This window comes from Cebus imitator, unplaced genomic scaffold (genome assembly GCF_001604975.1).
Source record: "Cebus imitator isolate Cc_AM_T3 unplaced genomic scaffold, Cebus_imitator-1.0 Scaffold72, whole genome shotgun sequence".
Taxonomy (NCBI): Eukaryota; Metazoa; Chordata; class Mammalia; order Primates; family Cebidae; genus Cebus; species Cebus imitator.
In genome coordinates this window covers 1,889,777-1,904,783 of record NW_016107387.1, presented here as the reverse complement: position 1 = coordinate 1,904,783, position 15,007 = coordinate 1,889,777, and positions in this window count along the sequence as shown.

Below are 15,007 nucleotides of genomic sequence, written 5' to 3'. Positions count from 1 at the left end.
AGAGATTGGAAATACTCTTCTACCATGGAATTTGGTTGGGAAAAAGGGGCTCTAGAGTGAGTGACTACTGAGAGAATCTTGGAATTTTCCATATAACAACTTCCCACAGGCCAGAACATGCCATTCCAGTCAATGGACAAAGTGTGGGCAGGTTCTTCAGAGCAGGCTGAAATGAATTTCACACACAAATTCCCCATTTGTCTTTTCCTATCCTCATCTTAATTTATCTCCCTCCTATGTTCCAACAGTAGACTTTTTTCTTGTCTAAGTTCATGTGATACCCACCTTGGTGAGTATAACTCCATATGCTGTTGTCCACCAGCATATGGACAATCTTTTCTTTCAACAGTTCTTTCTTCATTGCAAAAAGTCATTTATTGAGCACCTTCTACGTTCAGGAACCAGGGCTGGGAGCTAAAGTGACAGAAACATTTAAGGCATAGTTTCTACTATTGAGTGGTTTACAATTTTAGCTAGGTAATCTTGATTTTAAAACAGTATCAAAATAAAGCAATAAGGGCTAAGGGTTAAATAAGTGGTAAGAGCACATTGCTGAAGATGTTCTGGGGTGGAGGGAATAGGCCTTGAGGGCTAATCAAGGCAAGATGGGGAGGAGCTAGGTGGTTGATGATTGACAGCACATGTATGGACATCTCCCATGCTGGGGGAAATGGGAGGCTAGGAAAATATCCTCCAAAACCCAAACTCCCACAACACTCCCACCAACAGCAAACACACACACTATAGCAGAACTCACCGCTGGGGAATGTGGCTTCCTGCTCCTGAATTTAAGGTGCTCTGGTTGGATACCCAGAGAAGGTCCAGGACAGAGAAACTGGAACAGGCTGTAAAGGCCTAAAATGATGGAGAGTAACATTGTCAGAGGGGTCTGGGATCCTGTACTGCACCACCTGGTCATGAGAAATGAGAGAGAGAAGCCACAGGCCGAGGTCTTCACATCTCAGTAAACCTCCCTGCCAGCCCCTGATGGCCGCAAATGTTGGAGCTCTGACTAGTTTGCACCCCTTTCTCCTACAGTCTTTTCCAGTTGGCACCCAACTGCCTTAAACTGAGAAGCAAGAAGCCACATTCCCAGCAGGGTTCCGCTTAGGCTGATGCAAAAGTAATCACGGCTTTTGCCATTGTTTTTAACCGCAATTACTTTTGCACCAACCTAATATTTGCAGCAGATGAAGTATGAGGTGGGAAAGGGGTCTGAGTGTATTTGCCCAGCCACTCATAAGGCAGCGCTGTATTTCCCATTTCCCCTGGGATGTAGGTGCCTTCGCCTGCCTTCACACCTTGGCATTGCCAATTGCCCCCTCCCCATCTCGCTTTCATTAACCCCCCATTTCCTTATCCCCAAAGCACCTTTAGCACTGTGGTCCTCGCCATTCACTTAGTCCTTGGCTTATACTGCATTACCCTGACAATGTTTGAAACTCATAGTTATCAAAAAAGAGGCTGAAGATCAGATTCTGGCTCTGCCTCTGCAGTTTCCTCACCTGTAACCTGGGGAGGGTCTTAGAAAACCTTGCCCAGGGACCAGGCGTGGTGGCTCAGGCCTACAATCTCAGCACTTTGGGAGGCCGAGGCGGGAAGCTCACCTGAGGTCACCAGTTCGAGATCAGCCTGAGCAACATGGAGAAACCCCATCTCTACTAAAAAGACAAAAATTAGCTGGGTGTGGTGATGCATGCCTGTAATCCTGGCTTCTAGGGAGGCAGAGGCAGGAGAATCGCTTGAACCTGGGAGCCAGAGGTTGCGGTCAGCACAGATTGTGCCGTTGCACTCCAGCCTGGGCCACAAGAGTGAAACTCCATCTCAAAAAAGAAGAAAAGAAAAAGAAAAAGAAAACCTCGCCCAGGTTAAGAGCAGGGTCATCACAGGAGAAGAATTTGCAATAGGTCTTGAAGTTTGGGCAAAATTCTATAGTTGGAAGTACCCCAGAGGAAACTATTCTAGAAAGGGAGAATAATGCGAGCACTTCCTTGGAGAAGAGAAATCATGTGGTTTGTTTGGAAAACATAAAGAAAGCCAGTGTTGGAGGGTGTAGACCACGAGTGAGAGGCCTGTGGGAAGGCAAGCCTTCAGTGTTCAGCCGAGGACACTCATTAAGGCATTATGCAAACATATATTGATCCATATTCCAGTCTTCCAGCGCACTCTTTCCACTTGCCACATAAAGAGTGGTTCCACAGGCCAGCGGCATCAGGATCATGTGGGAGTTCATGAAAGTGTAGAATCTCAGGCCCCACTTCAGGCCTTTTGAGACAGAATCTTTATTTGAGGCCAGGGGTGGTGGCTCATTCCTGTAATCCCAGCACTTTGAAGGCCAAAGCGGGCGGATCACTTCAGGTCAGGAGTTCGAGACCAGCCTGACCAACATGGCAAAGCCCTGTCTCTACTAAAGATATAAAAATTAGCCAGGTATAGTGGTGGATGCCTGTGGTCCCAACTACTCAGGAGGCTGAGGCAGGAGAATCACTTGAACCTGGGAGGTGGAGGTTGCAGTGTGTTAAGATCGTGCCTCTGCACTCCAGCCTGGGCGACGGAGTGTGCGTGACTCCATCTCAAGAAAAATTAAAAAATAAGAGAATCTCTATTTGAACAAGATTCCCAGGTGACTTGCGTAAGACTTGATGAATACTGTGTTCAATCACAGCTTATTAAAAGTGTGAGCCTCCTTGGAAATCTTAGGCAGGAACAAATGGCTTTGAAATGTACCTGACAACTGGCCTTTAAGTCATTACTTTGAACCTTCATTTCTCCAGCAACCTTCAGCATCATCCATGGATACAGGATATCAGAAGCTCTCAAACTTCAATAAGCACAGGAACAACCAGACGTGGGTGTTCACAGGCAGATTCTTGGGACCTACACTCCAGTCCTCCCAAAGTTTTTGATATCGATTATCCTGAAGCTACAATATGAGAAGCACTGGGCTAGTAGGATTGCTTATCATCATCAACGAAAAGATTCTGGGAAAAAAATGGAATTTGAAAATATTAATACTTTTTTGCACCAAAAAGCTTTGGATTTGCTGTATTGGTCTGTAACTTGCCCTAGCCCTGCTTTAACTAGACATTTATCATAGTTAAAATAGAAATAACACCATTAGCCTTCCAAGCACTGATAAAATTAGCAGTGTAAACAAAGCAAGTAAGTGACCTTAGTCAGATCCCTTGTTGACTCTGACCCAACACCTACCAAGATGATTAGTCAGGGCAAATGAGAACAGGGTGAAGAGGGCCCTGTGGGGAGAAATCCTGTCCCTGTTTACGTCCTGAGCATCCTCCAGTACACGGGATGGTTCCTAAAATGCCTGCAAATGATTAGGAATCTGAATGTTTAGCGCTTTGGACCCAGTTCTGTGCCAAACTCTGTCATGATTATTTTTTTCCAGAAGGGAAAGTTCCTTCCAACTTGCAGTCTGATTGCTGTGAATATTCCAGCTTCCTGAGAAAGGGGTGTTCTCTCCTAGAGTTCCAGTGAGGTAGGACACGGGATGGGAAGTGGCCCACAAGGATATTTCCATTTTTTAGAAGATAGGCGCTGCATTGGGTGGATGACAACTGTCCTGGTGGGTCGGAGACAGACATGAGTATAAACCTCGTCTCTTCCAGTTGGCCTTCTCGATTAGCCAAGTTCAAAGTGAGCGCCTCTTCTAAACTGCTTGTCTGTGTTACTGACTTGGGCTCCTTCTGCTATGTTCTGTTTTTGATTGGATTGTTTCCTCTCTTAATTGTTAAGTTATTGAAGGCAGGGGCCCTGCATTATGCTTCTTTTTGTCTTCCTTGTATAAAAAGTCCAGGATCTGACTCAAAGAACCTGCGTTACTGTCATGGTTTTAACATTGCTAAGGAGGGAAATGCCCTTTCTATCCTCCACCCAACACTTCCCAGGAGAATACAATCTTAATATATGTCAGATGACAGATATCAGGGGCTACTTTGACAGGTGAGCCATGTATTAAAAGGTCCAGGTTTATAGGTGAGATTGTGAACGTGTTTGTGTGTATGTGCATGTGTCTATCTGTGTGTGTACGTGTGTGCTCATGTGTGTGCCTGTGCATTTGTGTGCATACACTTACGTGCACATGCACACATGTGCATGTGTATTTATGTGTGTCTTTACATATATGTGTTTGTGCACGTATGGATGCGTGCATTTTCCTGTTCCTTCCTACTTTTAGGCATGTGGAGCAGTAAGCTCAGTGCCTGAAGGTGTGGTGGGGGCACATTTCTCTTTGCATTCTCATCCCCCTACATGCCCACGTGGATATGGCCAGGAGCTCACTGGAAATTAGGCCAAGCTAGTACATGGTTATTCATGGCAATTGTAGCAAATATATGCTTTTCCCTGGCTGTGTGGGCTCTCTCTGGCTCTGTTCTCCTCTTTCACTCCCTTTAAGCTAGCCTCAGTATCATGCTCCAACCTGGTAGAGCAGAGAACTTAGCATCAGGAATTAAGCTCACAAGGCTATCTGCCAGTGCTTGGCACATACATTCTTCTCTGGGAAACCTATGAGGAAGAGTATCTCAGGCTTGATCTCCTGGTCTGATGCCATCAATCAGCCTGTGAATCCCAAGTTTTCCCCAGCCCTCTGCTCTGTTCCAGCACTGTGCCTTCTCATGCAGGACATAAATGCTCTAAACCACAGTTTTTGCCTCTAAAGAATGGACATAACAGTAATCATGACCATGCTCATAGAGATTTAAATGTGATAACTTTGGTATATTCTTTTTTTTTAGGTTGCTTACTTTTTAAATTTCTTATTATACATTAAGTCCTGGGGTACATATGCAGATCTTGCAGGATTGTTACATATGTACACATATGCCATGCTGGTTTGCTAGCTTAATCCCCCCATCACTTACATTAGGTATTTCTGCTAATATTATCCCTCCTCAATCTCCCCACCCCCTGCTATCCTTCCCCTAGCTCCCCACTTCGCAACAGACCCCAGTTTGTGATGTTCTCCTCCCTGTGCCCATGTATTCTCATTGTTCAACACCCACTTATGAGTAAGACCATGCGGTGTTTGGTTTTCTGTTCTTGCGTCAGTTTGCTGAGAATGATGGTTTCCAGCTTCATCCATGTCCCTGAAAAGGACATGAATTCATCCTTTTTTATGGCTGCATAGTATTCTGTGGTGTATATGTGCCACATTTTCTTTATCCAGTCTATTATTGATGGGCATTTGGGTTGGTTCCAGGTCTTTGTCATTGTAAACAGTGCTGCAGTGAACATATGTGTGCATGTGTCTTTATAACAGAATGATTTATAATCCTTTGGGTATATACCCAGTAATGGAATTGCTGGGTCAAATGATATTTTTATTTCTAGGTCCTTGAGGAATCGCCACACTGTCTTCCACAATGGTTGAACTAATTTACACTCCCACCAACACTGTAAAAGCATTTCTATGTCTCCACATCCTCTCCAGCATCTGTTGTCTCCAGATTTTTTAATGATTGCCATTCTAACTGGCATGAGATGGTATCTCAATGTGGTTTTGATTTGCATTTCTCTAATGACCAGTGATGATGAGCATTTTTTCATATGTTTGTTGGCCGCATAAATGTCTTCTTGTCTGTTCATATCTTTTGCCCACTTTTTGATGGGGTTGTTTGTTTTTTTCTTGTATATTTGTTTTAGTTCTTTGTAGATTCTGGATATTAGCCCTTTGTCAGATGGGTAGCTAGCAAAAGTATTCTCCCATTCCATTGGTTGTCCGTTCACTCTAATGATAGTTTCTTTTGCTGTGTAGAAGCTCTTAAGTTTAATTAGATCCCATTTGTCTATTTTGGCTTCTGTTACCATTGCTTTTGGTGTTTTAGTCATGAAGTCCTTGCCTATGCCTGTGTCCTGAATGGTATTGCCTAGGATTTATTCTAGGGTTTTTATGATGTTAGTTCTAATGTTTAAATCTTTAATCCATCTGGAGTTAATTTTTATGTAAGGTGTAAGGAAGGGGTCCAGTTTCAGCTTTCTGCACAAGGCTAGCCAGTTTTCCCGACACCATTTATTAAACAGGGAATCCTTTCCCCATTGCTTGTTGTTGTCAGGTTTATAAAAGATCAGATGGTTGTAGATGTGTGGCATTGCTTCTGAGGACTCTGTTCTGTTCCATTGGTTTATATCTCTGTTTTGGTACCAGTATCATACTGTTTTGATTACTGTAGCCTCATAGTATAGTTTGAAGTCAGGTAGCATGATGCCTCCAGCTTTGTTCTTTTTGCTTAGGATTGTCTTGGCTATGCAGGCTCTTTTTTTGGTTCCATATGAAGTTTAAGGTGGTTTTTTCCAGTTCTGTGAAGAAGATCATTGGTAGCTTGATGGGGATAGCATTGAATCTATAAATTACTTTGAGCAGTATGGCCATTTTCACAATATTGATTTTTCCTAACCATGAGCATGGAATGTTTTTCCATCTGTTTGTGTCCTCTCTTATTTCCTTGAGCCGTGGTTTGTAGTTCTCCTTAAAGAGGTCCTTCTCGTCCTTTGTTAGTTATATCCCTAGGTATTTTATTCTCTTTGTAGCAATTGTCAATGGGAGTTTGCTCATGATTTGGCTCTCTGTTAGTCTGTTTTTGGTGTATAGGAATGCTTGTGATTTCTGCAAATTGATTTTGTATTCTGAGACTTTGCTGAAGTTGCTTATCAGCTTAAGGAGATTTTGGGCTGAGACAATGGGGTCTTCTAAATAGACAATCATGTTGTCTGCAAATAGATACAATTCGACTTCCTCTTTTCTTATTGAATACCCTTTATTTCTTTTTCTTGCCTGATTGCTCTCGCTAGAACTTCCAATACTATGTTAAATAGGAATGGTGAGAGAGGGCACTCTTGTCTGGGCCAGATTTCAAAGGGAATGCTTCCAGTTTTTGCCCACTCAGTATGATATCGGCTGTGGGTTCGTCATAAATAGCTCTTATTGTTTTGAGATACATTTCATCAATACCTAATTTATCAGGAGTTTTTAGCATGAAGAGATGTTGAGTTTTGTTGAAGGCCTTCTCTGCATCTTTTAAGATAATCGTGTGGTTTTTGTATTTGCTTCTGTTTATATGATGGATTACATTTATAGATTTGCATATGTTGAACCGGCCTCATATCCCTGGGATGAAGCCTACTTGATCGTGATGGACAAACTTCTTGGTGTGCTGTTGCATTGGGTTTGCCAATATTTTATTGCAGATTTTTGCATTGATGTTCATCATGGATATTGGCCTGAAGTTTTCTTTTTTAGTTGTGTCCCTTCCAGGTTTTGATTTCAGGATGATGTTGGTCTCATAAAATGAGTTGAGTTAAGGAGGATTCCCTCTTTTTGTATTGTTTGGAATCATTTCAGAAGGAATGGTACCAGCTCCTCTTTGAATGTCTGGTAGAATTCGGCTGTGAGCCTGTCTGGACCTGAACTTTTATTGGTTGGTAGGCTATTAATTGCTGCCTCAGCCTCAGACCTTGTTATTGGTCTATTCAGGGATTCAACTTCTTCCTGGTTTAGTCTTGGGAGGGTGTAAGTGTCCAGGAATTTAGCCAATTATTCTGGATTTGCTGGTTTATGTGCATAGAGTTGTTTGTAGTAATCTCTGATGGTAGTTTCTATTTCCATGGAATCAGTGGTGATATCCCCTTTATCATTTTTTATCGCATCTGTTTGATTCTTCTCTCTTTTCTTTTTTATTAGTCTGGCTAGTGGTCATTTTGTTGATCTTTTAAAAAAACCAGCTCCTGGATTTACTGATCTTTTTGAAGGTTTTTCTGTGTCTCTACCTCCTTCAGTTCTGCTCTGATCTTAGTTATTTCTTGTCTTCTGCTAGCTTTTGAATTTGTTTGATCTTACTCCTCTAGTTCTTTTAATTGTGATGATAGGGTGTCAATTTTATATCTTTCCTCACTTCTCATGTGGGTATTTAGTGGTATAAATTTCCCTCTAGACACTGCTTTAAATACATCCCAGAGATTCTGGTACATTGTATCTTCATTCTCATTGGTTTCAAAGTACATCTTTATTTCTGCCTTTATTTCATTATTTATCCAGTAGTCATTCAGGAGCAGGTCATTCAGTTTCCATGTAGTTGTGTGGTTTTGAGTGAGTTTCTTAATCTTGAGTTCTAATTTGATTGCACTGTGGTCTGAGACACTGGTTGTTATGATTTCTGTTCTTGTGCATTTTCTGAGGAGTGATTTACTTCCAATTATGTGATCAATTTTTGAGTAAGTATGATGTGGTACTGAGAAAAATGTATATTCTATGGATTTGTGGTGGAGAGTTGTGTAGATGTCTATTAGGTTGCCTTGGTCCAGATCTGCATTCAAGTCCTGGATATCCTTGTTAATTTTCTACCTTGTTGATCTGTCTAATACTGATAGTGGGGTGTTAAAGTCTCCCACTATTATTGTGTGGGAGACTAAGTCTCTTTGTAGGTCATTAAGAATTTGCTTTATGTATCTGGGTGCTCCTGTATTTGGTACATATATATTTAGGATAGTTAACTCTTCCTGTTGCATTGATCCTTTTACCATTATGTAATGCCCTTCTTTGTGTGTTTTGATCTTTGTTTGTTTAAAGTCTGTTTTATTAGAGACTAGGATTGCAACCCGATTTTTTTTTTTGCTCTCCATTTGCTTGGTAAATCTTCCTCCATTCCTTTATTTTGAGTCTACGTGTGTCTTTGCATGTGAGATATGTCTCCTGAATACAGCACACCTATGAGTCTTGACTTTTTATCCAATTTGCCAGTCTATGCCTTTTGTTTGGGTCATTTAGCCCATTTACATTTAAGGTTAATATTGTTATGTGTGAATTTGATCCTGCTGTTTTGATACTAGCTGTTTGTTTTGCCTGTTAATTGATGCAGTTTCTTCATTGTGTTGATGGTCTTTACCATTTGGTATGTTTTTGCAGTGGCTGGTACTGGTTGTTCCTTTCTGTGTTTAGTGCTTCCCTCAGGAGCTCTTGTAAGACAGGCCTGGTGGTGACAAAATCTCTCAGCAATTGGTCGTCCATAAAGCATTTTATTTTTCTTTCACTTATGAAGTTTAGTTTGGCTGGATATGAAATTCTGGGTTGAAAGGATGTTGAATATTGGCCCTCATTCTCTTCTGGCTTATAGAGTTTCTGTCGAGAGATCCACTGTGAGTCTGACGGGCTTCCCCTTGTGGGTAACCTGAACTTTCTCTCTGTGTGCCCTTAGCATTTCTTCCTTCATTTCAACCCTGGTGAAGCTGATGATTATGTGCCTTGGGTTTGCTCTTCTTCACAAATATCTTTTTGGTGTTCTCTCTCTGTATTTCCTGGATTTGAATGTTGGCCTGCCTTGCTAGGTTGAGGAAGTTCTCTTGGATAATATCCTGAAGAGTGTTTTCCAGCTTGGATTCATTCTGCCTGCCACATTCAGGTACACCAATCAAACGTAGATTAGGACTTTTCACATAATCCCATATTTTTTGGAAACTTTGTTCATTTCTTTTCACTCTTTTTTCTCTAATCTTGCCTTCTAATTTTATTTCATTGAATTGATATCAATCTCTGATACCCTTTTTTCTGCTTGGTCGATTCAGCTATTGAAACCTGTGTATGCTTTACAAAGTTCTAGTGCTGTGTTTTTCAGCTACATCAAGTTGATTATGTTCTTCTCTAAGGTGGTTTTCTAGTTAGCATTTCGTCTAATCTTTTTTCAAGGTTCTTAGTTTTTTTTGCATTGGGTTAGAACATGTTCCTTTGCATGTTCTTGATTTCTTTGCATTGGGTTAGCTCAGAGAAATTTGTCATTACCCACCTTCTGAAGCCTGTTTCTGTCAATTCATCAAACTCATTCTCCATCCAGTTTTGTTCCCTTGCTTGTGAGGAGCGTGATCCCTTGGAAAAGGAGAGGTGCTCTGGTTTTTGGTGATTTCATCCTTTTTGCACTGGTTTCTTCCCATCTTCATGGATTTATCTACCTTTGGTCTTTGAAGTTGACGACTTTTGGATGGGGTCTCTGAGTGGATGTCCTTTCTGTTGATGTTGAAGCTATTTCTTTCTGATTTTTAGTTTTTCTTCTAATAGTCAGGCCCCTCTGTTGGACTGCTAGAGGTCCACTCCAGACCCTGCTTGCCTGGGAATCACCCACGGGGGCTGCAGAACAGCAAGGATTGCTGCTTATTCTTTCCTCTGGTAGCTTCGTCCCAGTAGGGTACCTGCCAGATGTCAGCCAAAGTTCTCCTGTATGAGGTATCTTTTTTGATATATGGGGCTCATGGAGCCTCTTAAGGAGGCAGTCTGTCTCTTATCAGANAGGGTACCAGCCTGATGTCAACCAGAGCTCTCCTGTATCAGGTGTCTCTTTGGATGTACCAGAGTCAGGGAGCCGCTTGAGGAGGCAGTTTGTCTCTTATCAGAGCTCAAGTGCTGTGCTTGGAGCTCTGTTGCTCCCTTTAGAGCTCCTGGGCAGGGACATTTAAGTCTGCTGCAGCAGAACCTACAACCATCCCTTTTCCCAGGTGCTCTGTCTTGGGAACATGGGGCTTATTTATAATTCCCTGACAGGCTGCTGCCTTTTTCCAGAGATGTCCTGCCGAGCATGGAGGGAGGCTAGTCACAGTCTGCCTGCAGAGGCACTGCTGAGCTGCCGTGGTCTCTGTCCAGCTGCTGTGTAAACTTCCTCGTGAATTTGTTTACATAGCACTGTCTCAGCAATGGCGGACACCCTTCCCCCCGACTGAGCTCGACCATGCTGTGTCGAGCTCAAACTGTTGTGCTGGCTGCAAAATTTTCAAGCCAGAGGGTGTCATTTTGCTTGTCTTTGTGGGGGTGGGGCCTGCTGAGCCAGATGACTTGGCTCCCTGCCTTCAGCTCCCCTTTTATCAGAGGGATGGGCAGCTCTGTCTCACAGGTGTTCCAGGCACCAGCCAAAATGGCCACCCAGATTTGTGTTGAAAACCCATGGTGCTGGCTCAATCAGCCACTCAGATTTGTGCTGGAAACCCACGGTGCTTGTTGGACTGGTGGGACTCTCCTGGTCTGTGGGCTGTAAAGACTGGGAGAAGCACAGTATCTGAACCAGAGTGCTGGAGTGGCAAAAAAGTCCCCAGTGGCTTCCATTGGGTAGCAGGGGGATCCTCTGGCCCGCTGCACTTCCCGGGTGAGGCAGCACCCCACCCTGCCTCAGTTTGGCTCCATGGGCTACATCCACTCTCCAACCAGTTCCATTGAGATGAACTTGGTACCTTGGTTGGAAATGCAGAGATCATTTGCCTTCTGCATCACTCTTACTGGGAACAGCACTCTGGAGCTATTCCTATTCGGCCATCTTGGTGGAAGTCCAGGTTGCTTACTCGACTTCAGTATATTCTAAAGGCGTATTCAAAAGAAGTTTTTTATTGTCTTATTCCTCAGGCTTGGTATGATTTCTTGATGGGGTAGGGATAACAAATTCTTACAGGATGGCTGATTGAACAGGTAAGATGTGATTCTCACCTATACCAGCTGAATTAGTGCATCTATTGAGAGGTAAATTTCTATATTTAAAGAAAGTATCATGCAGCAGAACTACCTGGTGAGGGCATACATATCAACTGCAATTTGGCTCTAGGATGTTTAGTAGGCACCAGTTCTCTAAGAAGTTAATCTGCTGGAGTTGCTGGTTTTTTGTTTCTTTATTTTGGTTTTTTGTTTATTTGTTTGTTTGAGACAGAGTCTTGCTCTGTGCCCAGGCTGGAGTGCAATGGCACAATCTTGGCTCACTGCAACCTCCACATCCCAGGTTCAGGCGATTCTCCTGCCTCAGCCTCCTGAGTATCTGGAACTACAGGCACGAGCCACCACTCCCAACTAGTTTTTGTATTTTTAGTAGAGACGAGGTTTCACCATGTTGGCCAGGTTGGCCTTGAACTCTTGGCCTCAAGTGATCTGCTGGCCTCAATCTTCCAAAGTGCTGAGAATACAAGTATGAGCCACCACACCTGATCTGGAGTTGCTGTTTTTGAAGAGGGCTCTCTTAATTAAACCAGTATGGTTTGGCCAGCTCATTAGGGTTGCTTTAAGCAAATTTTGATAGACTTTTATGCCGTACGTATTTACAGAGAGCCTGACCTTCAGAAACATATTCTCCATATGGAAGAAAGGGAGAAACACACTTATGTATCCCTCTCACATCAGAAGAAAATCTAGGTTTTTTGTCTTGTCTGTTTTGTCTTCTGTACCTGAGCTTGCAGGAAACCAGACACTTACAATGAGGATGGTCTCCCGATAAAAAGCTCTCAAGGAAGCCTGCTGTGCTCTGTGTAGTGTCATTGCCTTGTGCATGGGACAGCTGATTGCAATCTTGACTCACACAATTGACTGCAAAGTGAGGTTAGATACATGCATCCTCTCACTGCAAGGCCTCATGTGGACCTGTGCATTGTTAGAAATCAAAACTGGTTGAAGCCTCTGAGGATTTCAGTCCAACCTCTTAGAACTCTCTCTTTCTACCTTATTTTCTTCTCTTCTGCCTACAAGCATATTCTTATCTCCTGTCTACGAAAACAAAAAGAAATCCAACAAAACAAAATACATTTTCTCTTACCATACTATCTTACTAGAGTGCTTCTGCTTGTCTTTGTTTTCATGTATCTGCAGAGTACTCTACATTATTGAACACCCTTTCTTTCTCTTTATCTCTTTCTCTCTCTTCTCTTTCTCTCTCTCTCTCTTTCTTTCTCCCTCTTTCTTTCTTTCTTAAAATAAATTCTGCTGGCCAGGCACAGTGGCTCATGTCTGTAATCCCACCACTTTGGGAGGTCAAGGCAGGTGGATCACGAGGTCAGGAGTTCAAGACCAGCCTGGCCAAGATGGTGAAACCCCGTCTCTACTAAAAATACAAAAAAAAATTAGTGGGGCATGGTGGCGTGCACCTATAATCTCAGCTACTAGGGAGGCTAAGGCAGAGAATAGCTTGAACGTGGGAGGCAGAAGTTGTAGTGAGTCAAGATTGCACCACTGCACTCAAGCCTGGGCGACAGATGGAGACTCAAAAAAAAAAAAAAAAAAAAAAAAAAAAAAAAAAAAAAAAAAAAAAAAAAAAAAAAAAAAAAAGAAAAAGAAAAATTACAGTATGTATTTGAAGTTTACAACATGATGTTAGGGGATATACACAGATTGTAAAATGGTTACTAGAGTGAAGCAAATGAACATATCTAACATCTCAATTACTTTTATTTTTGTAATAAGAGCAAGTAGAATCTACTTCTTTTACAAAAAGCCCTAACAATACAGTGTTATTAACCAGTCTTCATGATGTACATTACATCTCTAGGCTACTTCATGCTACATATCTGCTATTTTGTATCCTTTGACCCGTATCTCCTCATTTTCTCCCACTCCTCCCTGCCCCAGATAACTACTTTTTGACTTTTACCTTTTTTTTTTTTATACTTTCTTACTAATTTTTAAAGCCACACCCAGCAAATGTTTTGTATTTTAATAGAGCAAGGTTTCACCATGTGGCTTAGGCTGGTCTCGAACTCCTGAGCTCAGGCAGTCGCCCGCCTTGGCCTCCCAAAGTGCTAGGATTATAGGCGTGAGGCACAGTGCTCAGCTGACCTTCTTTTTTCTTTGAAAGATTCCACATACAAGTGAGATCATGCAGTATCTTTCTTTCTGTGTCTGGCTTATTTCACTTAGCATAATGTTCTCTAGGTCCATCCATGTTGTGGCAAATGGCAGGGTCTCTTCTTTAAAGGCTGAAAAATGTTCCATTGCATATATATGCCACATTTTCTTTCTGCATTCATCTGTCAATGGAATCTTAGGTTGTTTTCATATCTTGGCTGTTTTAATAATGCTGTAAGGAATATGGGATGCAGATATCTTTACAAGATGTTGGTTTCATCTTAGACACTCTATGTTCACCCACAACTTCTTAATCCTTTCTGCCCTGACCACCCTGCTTGAATTACTTCCTAAAAGTGCTCATACCAGCTACTTGACTGGAAAATCCAATACCTATTTTTTTTATTCCTTGATCCTCTTTGCAGCATTTAATATTATTACATATTGTTTTAAATTGTATTCACCATGTCTTTTTATTTTCTGGTTTTTGGTCCTTTGATATCAGTGGCTTGCTAATGACGTCACCCTGGATGACAGCTCCTTCTGGGACTTGCCAATTCCTAGAGATAGAATATAACTTTCCCTGAAGTATGCCTTTCAATTCCAACCACCTCCTCTCCAGAAACCTCACACTCAGGGCCAACATTCCCCCATCCTAACCATCCAGGGCCAGGTTCCAGTCATTGAGGGATGGTCCCTATGCCCCAGCATCCACTGAAGTTATTCAAACCACCAAATCCTAAACCTGTGAACCCGACTCTCTTACTGGAGTGCTGCTGCTTGTCTTCGTTTTTATGTATCTGCAGAGTACTCTACATTATTGGACATTCTTTCTTTCTTTCTTAAAATAAATTTTACTGGCCAGGCACAGTGGCTCACGCCTGTAATCTCAGCACTTTGGAAGGCTGAGGCAGGTGGATCATGAGGTCAGGAGTTCAAGACCAGCTTGGCCAAGTAGAAACCCTGTCTCCACTAAAAATAAAATAAAATAAAATAAAATAAAATAAAATAAAATAAAATTAGCCAGGCATGGTGGCACACATCTGTAATCCTAGCTACTCGGGAGGCTGAGGCAGAGAATTGCTTGAATCCAAGAGGGTTTGCCCATTCCTTCTCATGGAAACCACAAGGAAGGAAGGCTTCTGCCCACATACCCCGCTGTCCCCCTGCCTCCTGAATGGCCCTGGTACTTCTCCCTGTGGCCTTCCATCGACTATAGTGCGTCTGTTTCTAAAGATCTGTGAGTATAGAAAAACATCTTCCTTCGTGACAGTCATCTCCATGTCTGCATGTCTTACTAAACCTAATTGAAATAAATCCCGGGTACCTGAATATATATATTCAACTTTTGGAAAGTATCAGCTCCCATGCCTTTGGAGCCACTGTCTTTTAACTGCTTTCCATGTGTTTTTCAAATTCTTT